Source organism: Triturus cristatus, chromosome 6, assembly GCF_964204655.1.
Source record: "Triturus cristatus chromosome 6, aTriCri1.1, whole genome shotgun sequence".
Taxonomy (NCBI): domain Eukaryota; kingdom Metazoa; phylum Chordata; class Amphibia; order Caudata; family Salamandridae; genus Triturus; species Triturus cristatus.
The window spans coordinates 1,343,891,384-1,343,905,662 of record NC_140589.1 but is presented as its reverse complement, the minus strand read 5'-3'; the positions used below and the strand labels follow the sequence as shown (position 1 = coordinate 1,343,905,662).

Here is a 14,279-nt window from a genome sequence, read left to right as displayed (position 1 = left end):
ACTGCTGACAGTAATAGGTGGTGTGACAGGAGTAGTTGGAGGAACAGTTTTGTTTTTAGCCTGTGGACAACTGCTGTCAGTTTTCCAATGCCCAGGTGTTTTACACACATGGCAGTAAGGCTTTTTAACTGTGGTAGAGGAGGGAGCTTGGGACCCACCACCCTGTGTGGAGTTTTGGGGCCCTGAGGAAGATTTCTCTTTTGCTTTATCCCCACCCTTCTCTTGAGGCTTGGTGGTATCTTTCTTTTGGTCACCACCCTGATTTTTAGGCCTAATCCTGGTCCTGACCCATTTATCTGCCCTCTTTCGCAATTCTTGGGGAGAGGTCAAATCAGAGTCTACCAGGTGTTGATGGAGAAGCTGGTTCTGACAATTACTAAGGATCTGCTCCCTCATAATCAAGTTGTACAATCCTGTATAGTCCTGCACCTTGCTGCCATTTAACCAACCTTCCAAAGCCTTAGTGGCACAATCCACAAAATCAGACCAGTCCTGTGTCTGTGTCTTCTGGGTGTCTCTGAACAACAACCTATATTGCTCAGTGGTTAAGCCAAACCCATCTATCAGAGCACTCTTCAGGACTTTGTAATTGTTTGCATCCTCATCACTGACTGTGAGGAGCTTGTCTCTACCTTTGTCAGAAAAGGAGAGCCACAAGATAGCTGCCCACTGACTTTGGGGTACCTGCTGTACTTTGCAGGCCCTCTCCAAAGCAGTCATCCATTTGTGGATGTCATCCCCATTCTGATATGGGGGGACTATCTTGCTTAGGTTTCTATGGTCATAAGACCTATCCCTATCTCTAGGAATGTTGCTGCCACCAGTGGGTTCTGACCCACACAATTTTTGCTCTCTAGCCAGAGCAAGCTTCTCTTTGGCAAGGGCAATTTCTTCCCTCTGAATCCTCAGATTAGCTTCCCTCATTCTGGCTTTATGCTCCTTTCTCTCAGGTGAAGTCATTCCCCTGTGAGAGGAAGCATTAGAGATGCTAGAGACATGGGAGTGGATGGATTCCCTTGAAGGGGATCTGTCCCTCCTGCTTCTCTGTGAAAGCCTACTTGGGGGTCTGTATGGGGGGACCCCATGCAAACTCCCATGTAAACTTAGGTTAGCCTGGCTAAGTCTTCTTACTTGGCCCTGGCTGTCTACCTCCCCATCTGAAGCCCCATCTGACTCCTCTGTGGTGGGTAGACCCTCCTCTGTACCTAGGGTATCTGCCTGAGAGGCCCTAAGAGTATCATACTCCTCTAGGAGCTGTCTTAACTGAAGGAGGGTAGGGTTTGCACCCTGTTTTATTCCTCTGGAGGTACACAATTGTCTCATCTCCTGGAATGTTAAGGTATCATACCTAGAGGGGGTCTTCTGCAGACCTGCCCCTCCTGAGAGAGCATCTACTTGATCTCCTCTCAGAGGCATGATCTAGTGAGGGTGTGGTGTGTGCACCTACCTACACTAGTTGTTTCTACTAAACCTCTCTAGTAGTCGTAGTCAGGGTGTGTTACTCCCTTCAACCTACAACTACTAAGTCCAGTAGGACTTAAGTATTATAAACTATGTTATATGTACCTAGACAATATCTGTGTGATCTTTCAATTTAGTATCTCAAGATTACAATGGTATTACAACAGCAAGCTCAGATCCCAACCGCTGCTCACCAATGTGAGAAGTTGGCCTGATGTATGATGTCACTAGTTATAGTGTACACCTTATATCAGTCCAAATACCCTTATGGTGATTGGTTGTAAAGTCAACCTTATAGACCAGCTATCCTAGTGGTAGCATGGACAAGAGCAGTCTTAGGCTAAACTCTGAATGGCATGTGAAGCCAGCTGTGATACCATATATAATCCCTTGAATACCAAATGAAAGGACACCACAACAGATATATATATAAAATAAAGTGTATTTATTCTAAGCAAACCCTCAGCACTCTTTATGAGATTAGAGGTAAGTACAACACAGTCTTATTTATGCATACAGTAAGTCACACAGGTAAGTAATACAGTTAGGCCCTAGGGGCCACGCAAACCATATACTAAGTAAGTGGTATAAGGACCACTGTCACGGAAATAGAATAGGCCTAGGCCTAGGGAATCGCTGGGGCTACACTACACTAGCGTTAGTTAGGAAGTGGGAGGCCCACGGGATTCGTGTGCAGAGTGGAAACACTCACGCGTAATGCGTAACAGTCAATAGCAATAGTACAGTTTAGAAAACGGTAGATTTAGGACACTTCCGGAGTAGCTAGGAAGTTGAGACTTGAAAACTAGACACTAGGATAGTCACTATCCTGATGAGCACCGGAGTACCCAAGTTACCTAGCCCACAGGCTGCGGGTGCATAGGGGTGAAGATGCGTCGTTTTCGTCGTCGACTCCTATGGATGCCTGAAGAAAGATGCTGACAGGCAGTCAGTGAAGAGTGTCCGGTGGATCCCAAGGCTGGGATCAAGAAGAGAAGAAACCTGCAAGCAGAAGGGACAGAGTCAAGGTCACTAGCCAGTGACCACGTGGAACCAGGAAGGAACCAGGCGATGTCGTGAAGATTGCAGGTGAAGGTGAAGCTTGTCGCTGCAGCCAGGAGGACCAGGAAGCGTCGAGGACGACCAGGACCAGGAGGCGAGCTGTCCCACGAAGGCTCTTGCTGTCGGCGGCGTCGAAGTTGGACTAGGACTCACCAAGCCTTGGCAAGCGGAACCCACGAAGAGCGGAGGACTTGCTTCTGGTGCAGACCAGGAAGGTCTGGGGTGCTTCTTCTTTGCAGAGAAGCGGGAGCCAGTCTGGAGGAGCCAAACCAGCGCAGAAGATTTCAGGGAGCGTCGTCACAAAGGCCACTAGCCAGCGGGCAAGCAACCGGACAGACGCGGCAAGCAGGAAAATGCTGAAGGGCCCCACGCAGGACTCGTGGAGTGTGGGGGGCTGATCTTCGGTGCAGATGGTGCTTGGGGTTGGGGCTTCTCAATCCCCGGTGCACAACTTCGAGGGTACCTCAGAAGCTGCGCTGTAAGTTACTAGCCACTTTTTCCAGGTAGCCGGTCCCACGTCGCTCGTCGCCTCCACGGATCTCAGCGTTGCTGTGGATGTGGATCAGGGTCGGAGAAGTCTGGAAGTCAAGGCTCTGGTCGGGCTCTGCAGTCGGTTCCTCGTAGAACGTGGGCAAAGCAAAGGGTAGTCTCTTGATGGTGCCTGTTTGCACAGGGTAGCCACTCCTTGGCTACAAGGGAGATTCTTCAGTCTTCTTCTTTCGTCGAATGTCGAAGGTCCAGAGTTTCTGTTCAGTTTTGCAGGTTCAGGATAATCTAAAGTCTTGAGGCCCAACTCCCACTCTTATACTAATCTGGGGGGCTGGGATACCTGCTAGGTCACGCCTTATGGGTGGGACCTGGGAGGGGGTGGTTACACCCACTTCCCTTTGTCCAGTTTCGCGCCAGAGCTGGGGCTGGAGTGCCCCAGCACCGGTTTGAACTGGACTATGCAAGGAACACCTTGTGTGCCCCAGGCATGTCTCATTCCTTTCAGCCCACCCTGCCCCAATACACTAAAGGCTGTCTGGGGAGGTGCTAGCACCTCCCCAAGCAGGAAACCTATTGTCCAGGCCTCCCTGGCTGGAATCACTCCCAGCTGCAGGAGGTCAGACTTGTGTCGTGGCAGCAGCATCCATTTTGTGATGCTGAGGCTTTGGTCAGAGGTTACACAGCAAAGTAGGATTTTAACATGTCTCTCCCTCTAGAAGGGAGGAATAATATCCTCATCACCAGAAATGGTATGGGGGTATTATTCCAAAGTGTTAGACACCTTACACGACATGTTTTGATACAGCCCAACCATAGTTACCATAACCGTTTAAGATTATAAGGCACTTTAAGAGTATATGGTAGGCTATATCATAGAACAGCTATAAGGACATGGTTCCGAAAGCTGCAGACAGGCTCAGCTCATGCTAGAGCACCATCTCACATGTTACCAAGCACTCTGCCTCCAGGATTGTTAAGGCCTGCCATAGGAGTGACTGATAGGTACACATGTGTCTATATATAAGGGTAGATATAGGCATACTATATCTAAGCAAGGGGTGATTACACGACCTTGCCCCAGCTGAGTGATCAGCCAGTTGTGTCTGATTGGAAGGCCAGACCAGGGGTGGCATAATACATGCTGCAGCCCCTGGGAGGCCTAGGGTACACCTATGCCCTGGGTGCCTAGGGTACACTGTACAGGGTCCAATAAGGTGATCCTTACCAATTGGTTATGTACCTAGGGTACATGGAGTCCATTTTACAGAGAGAGCAGACAGCCTGAGACCCTGAATGGCAGGATCTCAGGCCAACTAAGTCGAAAAACCAGCTAGACACTAGGCAAAAAGTTGGGGGTAACCATAGTCAGATATCCACCTTCCTACACTTTCTTCCTACACATAGTTTGCCAAGATAGTAGCAGCACTATAAAGTCTAAAATGGTATTATAATGACTAATAATTTGCTTGGGCAAAGGGAGCAGATTCCTTCTTTCAATGGTAAAGCATTGGTGGATTAAAGTTCGGCCAAGTTACCCTCCAACGACAGTGTGCAGCCTGGATATTAGTGAGTTGAATAGCTTTAAAGGTTGGGTAAGTTTGGATTTTGTGAATGAGAAAGAGGACCAGTGAATAGTCGTCTTTCAGTCTTCATATTTTAGATTCAGTTCTGCCCCCATTACAAGCACGAAGACTGTGTGATGAAGTCATCAGAGCTAGCTGGCACCGTGTTGTTAACTGGTGACACTGAATCCGTTCCTTTAGTGATGGAATTTCCCGTGTCCTTTCTTCGTCTTCGAGGCAATGCAGTAATCCTTGAAACAAGCAATCCCCTACCATAATTATCACTAAATTGCGGCTACTTCTTAAGCCCATATTACTTGTGTAATTCCTCATCAAGAGTTGATAGCACGTTCATGCTTTCACCTGAGGAGCACCTTCTGCAAATACACATTAAAAAGTGTAAACTGGAAGTCTGATTGAAATGTTAATAACAGATGCTGGATATCTGCATAACAGGATGTTTGGACTTAATGACAGTAATCTGACAATTCAGAGAGATATGAATCCAAGTGCAGACTCCTCCAGAGGGCCTCTAACAACTGGTACATCACAGCAATGATAAGCTGAGATATGCAAATGAGGTAATATCCGACTGACATTTTAACCAGCAACACTGATTTATATTCTCTCACTTGCTATCTTCATTTGTTTCCCTTTTCTCTCTTTATACATGGTTACCTTATGTAATCTCTCATTTCATGCCTTTCTTATTGTATGTGATTTGTCTCTCATTTTGCTCTTTTCATTTTGCCATTGCTTTCTGTTCTCTAGCTCTGTTCCCTTTGTTTTGCCTTTGCCATTATCTTTTTCCATCTCACAACCTTGGCGTATGTATCTGTAATTGTCTTTTACCTCGTGTTGTTTTGCCCCTTCTCTTTTGATTTGCTGCCTTTTTCAAACTCATCCCTTTCCTACACTAATTTCATATACTTTATTATATTTTTTTGTCATTCCTTGTTGCGCTCATTATTTCATCTCACACTGTCTCTTTCCATTGTATTTCCTCTTCCCGTCTCTAGTTTCTGCATCTTTGTGTGGAACTTGACCTGTCAGTGATTTGTCACTACTGTTAGTGGTGTACGCGCATCCGTTCTTGAATTGCAGAGAATACTAACATGGACAGGAGTGCCACAAAAGAAGCTTAGAAATTGACAGCAAACAGCTGGATCAGTGCAAGTAACCCATAGTAACATATCTTTCCACACTCTCGAGATTTCAGGGTTTGCTCATTATACTCAGTAGAGACACCCAAGAGACCAAAGTTGGGGCCTGGAGTCTGTAGCTGTGGTTCACTTCTAAACAAACTCTTTTACTTCAATTAACCAGGAATTTGGCATTCATTTATAACTGCGAGGCCCTCCTGCGAAGTTAGTGCCCCCCATTTCTGGTGTTTCGAAGTAGTTTTAAGATGATCTTAGAGTTTCTCGTTGCTCAAATAGGTGTAATTTCAGATAGTTATATGTTTCCCTTTGTCTTCATTGCTTGATTTTGGTCACTAGAAAGTGTCACTCATAGTTGTTGAATGTCACTCATAAATTCAATAAAATTATGAAAATGTCACACATAGGCAATCTGAAACCTTGGCAGCAATGTAAAGCAAAGTTCAAGTAAAGAAAGAATGTGCAAATCTGGTGTTTATTAATAAATTTGCAACAGTCAGAATCCTCTGTATTACGCGCCAGACCTTCCACATTTCAGCGTAGTCATTTAAATTCAGATAGATTATGATCCCTCTGTAAAGGCGGGGCTGAATGAACATAGGCAGGGCTACTTCTGCAGTGTTACAAATCACTGTGTTAGGAGTTATACGTTTTTTTTTTTTACAGAAGAGATTAGATGACCCATTCACCTTCAAGGAGTTCTTCACTAGCTTTCAGTATTCCTGTGCTGCCATTGCAAATGTTGTATCTTATCCTCATCTAAAGAGAATTGAAAGATAGAAGAAGTCTTGGGCCCCTTCGCCTTGGTCAGGTCTTTAGACAAGTGATCAGGACTGTCGCAACAAATCGCATCTATTCAGAATATCATGAGGACTCTCAGAAGTGTAGGCGGGAATCAGGTCACTTTTGTTGACTATTAAGGGCCCCCATGCTTCTTTGATTGAACGGGTGTGGTTAGAGGCTTCCATACATACCCCTACAGGGGAAAAAAGTGTTTGCGTTTGCATTAAAGTCAATGGTTTGCCCCAGCGGACCTCTTCTGGTGTTACCATGTGAGACGTCATGAGTGTCTTCGTGCCATAAGCTGTCATGTGGGAGGTCTGTAGAGGACTGAGGAACCAAAGGTTGCCGGGGGTCCCCTCCCTGTGGCACAACTGAATAGGCTCTGGAACAGTAATGAGACTGGCTACAATCTAGGCCGTGGAGTTTATTGTTAAAAATAGGGTAAAAATTAAAAATTTGTAGCCTGTTTACTCCATCGAGTTTGATTGTGACACAGGTTTGGGTCATGGTGCCGCCCCTCCCCCCTTTTTTAATGTGTGTAGCTTTCCAAGTTTCTTTTTACTGTAGACAAACTGGAAGCCACTGTCCAATTCCTTGTCTACCAGACTTGGCGACGTAGGCGTAAGAGCCGTCATCTCAATGAGGGCTAAAACGTCGGGATGGATTATTATTATTTATTTATTATTATTTAGGTTTTTATAGAGCGCATAGTCACCCTTGAGTATCCCAGCGCTGAACCTCGTGCTCCTAAAGGGGGGGGGCAGGGAAGACTTCGAGTAGATCAAGGAAAGAGGAGGGTTTTGAGGGATTTCCTGAATCTTAAAAGGTTCGGTTCCGCTCTAAGGTTTGGGGGAAGTGCGTTCCATTTTCTGGCTGTGTTCACAGAGAATCTGCGGCCGCCAACGCGGGTTTTCTTCACCCTGGGGACCACAATAAGGTTTCCCTGTTCAGACCGGAGCGCTCTCGGTGGTTTGTATGGGGTGATCCATGTGCTCAGAATGGGAGGGCCAGCGTTGTGCAGGGTCTTGTGGGCCAAGCAAAGGGCCTTGAATGCGACTCTTTCCCTCACGGGGAGCCAATGAAGTTTCCTCAACGCTGGTTTGGCCGATGTTCTAGATGGGGTGTTTGTGAGCAGGCGGGCTGCAGCATTTTGGGTTTTTTGTAAGATCTGGTAGGTGGCTTCCGGTGCGCCGAGGTAAATGGCGTTGCTATAGTCTAGTCTTGCTAGCACTAGGCCTTGGATTAGCAGGAGGCGAGATTTGAATGGTAGTAGGGGCAGTACCTTTCTGCATGATCTTAGAAGCCCATAGCAGATACCGGCAGTTTTCCTAGCCTGGGTCCTGAAAGTGAGGTCAGTCTCAAGCCACACTCCTAGACTCTTGACCTCTGTTTTGGGGGAGGGGGGGTCACCCATACAGGCGGGCCAGATGTCAGGTGGGAGACTCGGGGATTTGTGGCCGAGGAGCAGGATCTCTGTTTTTGACCCGTTGAGCTTTAGGTCAGAGTTACTCATCCATTGGTGGACGGTGGAGAGACAGTCTCGCAGGTTGGAGGGTTTTAGCTTGGGGTGTGAGAGAGTCACCACTAACTGGGTGTCGTCAGCGTAGCTGACGATCGTCACTCCGAATGGGGCGACCAATTCCTCCAGTGGGGCCATGTACACGTTAAAAAGCGTGGGGCTCAGTGAGGAGCCCTGGGGCACTCCACATCGGAGGGGAATTGGGGAGGAGCGGCTTTCTCCTTCCCAGACTTGGAAGGAGCGTTGTGAGAGGAAAGATGTGAGCCATCTCAGAGCACGGTCTTGTATACCTATGTTGTCTAGGCGCTGGGCTAGGACCTGATGGTTGACAGTGTCAAATGCCGCGCTGAGGTCCAGGAGGACCACTGCCACTGATCCTCCTGTGTCAATGATCTCTCTCGCTTTCTCTACGGCCGCCAGGAGGGCGGTATCTGTCCCCTGACCTGGTCTGAAGCCGGTTTGGGAGTTTTTTAGGAGGAGGTTAGCCTCCAGGAAGTGGGACAGTTGTTTATTTACCAGTTTCTCTGCCACCTTCCCTATCCAGGGGAGGAGCGAGATGGGTCGATAGTTAGACAGGTCAATGGGGTCTAGCGACGGCTTCTTTAGTAATCCCTTGACCACGGCCTCCTTCCAGCTTAGAGGGACTTCTCCTTGGGAGATGGAGGTGTTAATGAGGGCCGTGAGTCTAGCTACGATGGTCCGAGCGATGCTTTTTGTGAACCGTACGGGCACTGAGTCGCTGGGGGCACCGCTTTTCGTGGCTGCTAGGGTAGCTGCCACTTCTTCCTCTGTAAATGGTCCGAATGAGGCTAAACATGGAAGTTTGGAAGAGTCCGTGGGATTTCTTGAGGTGGGGGTACAATCCTTGGCTGATCCGGGGGAGGTCTGATTGGAGGTGGGTAGGGAGGAAAGGATTATTTTTATTTTATTATCAAAGAAAGTAGCCAGGTTGGTACATTTTTCCTCGGCTGCTTTGGGGTCCAGGGCTATCTGCGGGGGAGCTGGAACCTGGAGGAGCTCTTTAAGGATGGAAAAAGTCTCCTTGGCAGAGCATGCTGAACTCCTTATTCTTTCTTGAAAGAAGGAGGTTTTTGTGCTATGGAGGGCTTGTTTGTATGCCTTCATGGTTGATTGGTAGGCATTTTTATTCGTTACCGATTTATCTTTCCTCCAAGTCCGCTCCGTCCTTTTGCACTCCTTCCTGAGGATGTTCAGGGCCGGAGTGTACCAGGGGGCGTGGTTGATCCGTTTTACGTGCTTGAAGGCGTTTGTAAGTGGGATGAGGCTGTCTAGGGAGTTGGTGAGCCAGCTGTTAAACTCCCTATCGGCGGAGTTGGGGTCGGTGGAGAGGGGACCGTCGGATTCCCTCAGCTTCCTTTCCCATTCTTCTGGTCTTAGTTTGTTCCAACGTCTAGTTAGAATCTTAGTTTTTTGTTTCGGAACCGTGGCGGGCTGATAGGGCCAGAGCATGGGGACCAAAAAGTGGTCGGTCCATGGAAGAGGGGTCGGGTCATGTGTTTGGAGATTATTGATGTTAGAGAAAACGGGGTCCAGAAGGTGCCCTTTCTCGTGCGTGGGTTTCGAGTTCAGCAGCAGGAGGTCAGCTGACAAGAGGTCTGCTTGGAGATTGGCAGCTATGTTATCTGCTTTATCTAAAAAATGTAGGTTCAAGTCCCCTAAAAGAAGAAAATTGGGCGTTTCTAAAGTTTTTAAGAGGATGTGGTCCATCAGCGTGCTTGGAAAGTCACCTATCGCGCCTGGTGGTCGGTATATCAATAGACCCGACAGTGAAGTGGTGGGGGAGATCTGGAGGATAAAATTGCCGTTTTCACAGTCCTTGACCGTGCCCTCGCTGAGCCTGCAGCTAAAATTACTTTTATAGAGAATAGCGAGCCCGCCACCCCTTCCCACTGGTCTGTCAAGGCAGCAGATTTGATAGCCGGGGGGGGTGGCATTGACCAGGTCCGAGCCGTTGCTGGGGGTCATCCAGGTTTCGGTCAAGAACAAGGCATCTAGTGAGAGGGTTTGAGTGAGGAGGTTGATCTCATGTGAGTGTTTTGCTAGCGACCTGCAATTCAGAAGGCCTAGTCGAAGCATATGGCAGGGTTCCATAGCTTTGTGGGTGTCGCAACAGGGACATCCTCTGAACGGGGTGTCATCCTGTAGGATGAAGTCGCAATGAGGACTTTTCTTAGAGTTCCAGAGACGGAGGGTGTCAGGGGAGTAGGATAGATGGGACTGAGCTTTGGGCATAGTGTCTGGTCCTAGGGCCGGCTGGGCCCGGACGGGCCCAGACGGGCTTGCCTTTGGCGCGCCTTCGGCGCGCTGACGGCGCGCCCGCTGCGCCCGTCCGCTGCGCGTCCGGTAATTGCACATTTTTCAATAGGGGGGAGGGGGGCGGGTGGGCGTGGCCTCGGGGAAGGCGTGGCCTGTTTACCTCGCCGTCAATGGCGGCACAATAGTTCCAATGCCGGTTCCTACGTTGCAGCGAAGGGTCGCTGTTCGGCGCTTCTGTCGCCTGGTTCGTGCTGGCAGGGGGTGAGTGAATTTTTTTAAAAGCAATTAATGCGCAAAGTAAAAATTCAGTAAAAACAATTTTTAAAAGTGCAATATGTCTCCCGGCTTCCGCCTCAGGAGAGTTACAGGTTCTGCTTTGGGGCGCTTAAGGCAGCGTATTTATACTGTGGAGGGCGGGTGGGCGTGGCCTCGGGGAAGGCGTGGCCTGTTTACCTCGCCGTCAATGGCGGCACAATAGTTCCAATGCCGGTTCCTACGTTGCAGCGAAGGGTCGCTGTTCGGCGCTTCTGTCGCCTGGTTCGTGCTGGCAGGGGGTGAGTGAATTTTTTTAAAAGCAATTAATGCGCAAAGTAAAAATTCAGTAAAAACAATTTTTAAAAGTGCAATATGTCTCCCGGCTTCCGCCTCAGGAGAGTTACAGGTTCTGCTTTGGGGCGCTGAAGGCAGCGTATTTATACTGTGGAGGGCGGGTGGGCGTGGCCTCGGGGAAGGCGTGGCCTGTTTACCTCGCCGTCAATGGCGGCACAATAGTTCCAATGCCGGTTCCTACGTTGCAGCGAAGGGTCGCTGTTCGGCGCTTCTGTCGCCTGGTTCGTGCTGGCAGGGGGTGAGTGAATTTTTTTTTTAGCAATTAATGCGCAAAGTAAAAATTCAGTAAAAACAATTTTTAAAAGTGCAATATGTCTCCCGGCTTCCGCCTCAGGAGAGTTACAGGTTCTGCTTTGGGGCGCTGAAGGCAGCGTATTTATACTGTGGAGGGCGGGTGGGCGTGGCCTCGGGGAAGGCGTGGCCTGTTTACCTCGCCGTCAATGGCGGCACAATAGTTCCAATGCCGGTTCCTACGTTGCAGCGAAGGGTCGCTGTTCGGCGCTTCTGTCGCCTGGTTCGTGCTGGCAGGGGGTGAGTGAATTTTTTTAAAAGCAATTAATGCGCAAAGTAAAAATTCAGTAAAAACAATTTTTAAAAGTGCAATATGTCTCCCGGCTTCCGCCTCAGGAGAGTTACAGGTTCTGCTTTGGGGCGCTGAAGGCAGCGTATTTATACTGTGGAGGGCGGGTGGGCGTGGCCTCGGGGAAGGCGTGGCCTGTTTACCTCGCCGTCAATGGCGGCACAATAGTTCCAATGCCGGTTCCTACGTTGCAGCGAAGGGTCGCTGTTCGGCGCTTCTGTCGCCTGGTTCGTGCTGGCAGGGGGTGAGTGAATTTTTTTAAAAGCAATTAATGCGCAAAGTAAAAATTCAGTAAAAACAATTTTTAAAAGTGCAATATGTCTCCCGGCTTCCGCCTCAGGAGAGTTACAGGTTCTGCTTTGGGGCGCTGAAGGCAGCGTATTTATACTGTGGAGGGCGGGTGGGCGTGGCCTCGGGGAAGGCGTGGCCTGTTTACCTCGCCGTCAATGGCGGCACAATAGTTCCAATGCCGGTTCCTACGTTGCAGCGAAGGGTCGCTGTTCGGCGCTTCTGTCGCCTGGTTCGTGCTGGCAGGGGGTGAGTGAATTTTTTTAAAAGCAATTAATGCGCAAAGTAAAAATTCAGTAAAAACAATTTTTAAAAGTGCAATATGTCTCCCGGCTTCCGCCTCAGGAGAGTTACAGGTTCTGCTTTGGGGCGCTGAAGGCAGCGTATTTATACTGTGGAGGGCGGGTGGGCGTGGCCTCGGGGAAGGCGTGGCCTGTTTACCTCGCCGTCAATGGCGGCACAATAGTTCCAATGCCGGTTCCTACGTTGCAGCGAAGGGTCGCTGTTCGGCGCTTCTGTCGCCTGGTTCGTGCTGGCAGGGGGTGAGTGAATTTTTTTAAAAGCAATTAATGCGCAAAGTAAAAATTCAGTAAAAACAATTTTTAAAAGTGCAATATGTCTCCCGGCTTCCGCCTCAGGAGAGTTACAGGTTCTGCTTTGGGGCGCTGAAGGCAGCGTATCTATACTGTGGAGGGCGGGTGGGCGTGGCCTCGGGGAAGGCGTGGCCTGTTTACCTCGCCGTCAATGGCGGCACAATAGTTCCAATGCCGGTTCCTACGTTGCAGCGAAGGGTCGCTGTTCGGCGCTTCTGTCGCCTGGTTCGTGCTGGCAGGGGGTGAGTGAATTTTTTTAAAAGCAATTAATGCGCAAAGTAAAAATTCAGTAAAAACAATTTTTAAAAGTGCAATATGTCTCCCGGCTTCCGCCTCAGGAGAGTTACAGGTTCTGCTTTGGGGCGCTGAAGGCAGCGTATTTATACTGTGGAGGGCGGGTGGGCGTGGCCTCGGGGAAGGCGTGGCCTGTTTACCTCGCCGTCAATGGCGGCACAATAGTTCCAATGCCGGTTCCTACGTTGCAGCGAAGGGTCGCTGTTCGGCGCTTCTGTCGCCTGGTTCGTGCTGGCAGGGGGTGAGTGAATTTTTTTAAAAGCAATTAATGCGCAAAGTAAAAATTCAGTAAAAACAATTTTTAAAAGTGCAATATGTCTCCCGGCTTCCGCCTCAGGAGAGTTACAGGTTCTGGTTGGTTGTAGTGCAAAATTTTCACTTATACCATACGGGCCAGTGAAATAGGTGTTTCTAAACCATTGCTGCCACCCGAAGAAGAGGTCCCAATAAGTGTGAAATGTTGGATACCAGGGGCAAGCTTTTCAACAGCAATTTCTGGAGGAATACCTTCGGTAGGTTGCTGGGGTTGCTGGAAGAGTGCCACTGCACTGCAGTGCAAGGATCAATATTTCACGGTGTGGACTGAATATGAACAGAGTTCAGGGGGTTCAAAATCCCACTAAACCCTTCGTCTTATTGAGGGACTTGAGGACCCTCAGTAGACCTTTTCTCATTAATTATTTGAAAAATAGTCAATAAGCTTCAAAGGCAAACGTCTAATTTCTTCATGTATGTCATCTGATCTAAGGTGGGAACAACAATGCTTGAAGGACTCAGACACTGACCTGACATATCTTATGACAAGGGCAGATGGCAGGTACCTGATGCAATATTGTATCTGTTTGAGACCTTGCAGTTGTTTATCGCCTTCTCGGAAATGACCAGAGGGATCCAGAAATGATGTCCAGGGTCTTGGGTATGGTCTTCATGCCCTCTAATACAGGAACAGAAGGTGGCATTTTGTTCCAGATTGTAACCCGACATCAATCCCAATTCACTGAGTATATGGAAATGGGAGTGAAGAAAGGATTATTGCAAACGCCTCCCAATACCCACGGATCCTGTAGAGACTCTAAGGATCTCTTTGTGACTAAAAGTTCAGGATCACCCTGGATACTATCAATACCTGTGTTCTTTAAGACTGACTGTCGAAGATCTGTCGTCATTGTCACGCCCATAAAAAGTCAGAAGTACTGTCCATCAGCGGGATCTTCAAGCCTCACAGCGGGAGAGCATAATGGGTGCTGTTGAGAGAGATAGAGAAACACCATCACCACTAAATTGATCAATCTGACTGGTGAAGTTTGCATACATTTTTTTTTCAGTTGCAGATAATGTGCAAAATGGGACAAAATATTGACTATCTCATGACACAATATGGTTTACAAGTTCTTCGCTAACACATTAGCTTTGTTTTCCTATTGTGTTATTGCATTAAAACATCTAAGCGCTAGAAGCATGAAATATTCTGTCCTCTTAGTTCGGCTGAGGTACATGAATATTGGAACTTGTGCTCAGATATGCGTATTTGAAATTGCAGATTTTCCTGACCCCTATTCTCTTTCTGATGGATAAAATATGCTAGTATGCTGATTTAAAAAC

The 14,279-nt window shown here is 48.3% G+C and overlaps 1 protein-coding gene across 1 annotated transcript in view; it reads left to right on the top strand.

Annotated features, from left to right (window-relative positions):
- RYR2 (ryanodine receptor 2) overlaps positions 1 to 14,279 on the top strand; it is a 3,458,987-nt gene that overhangs the window by 849,813 nt on the left and 2,594,895 nt on the right. The window lies entirely within an intron of this gene.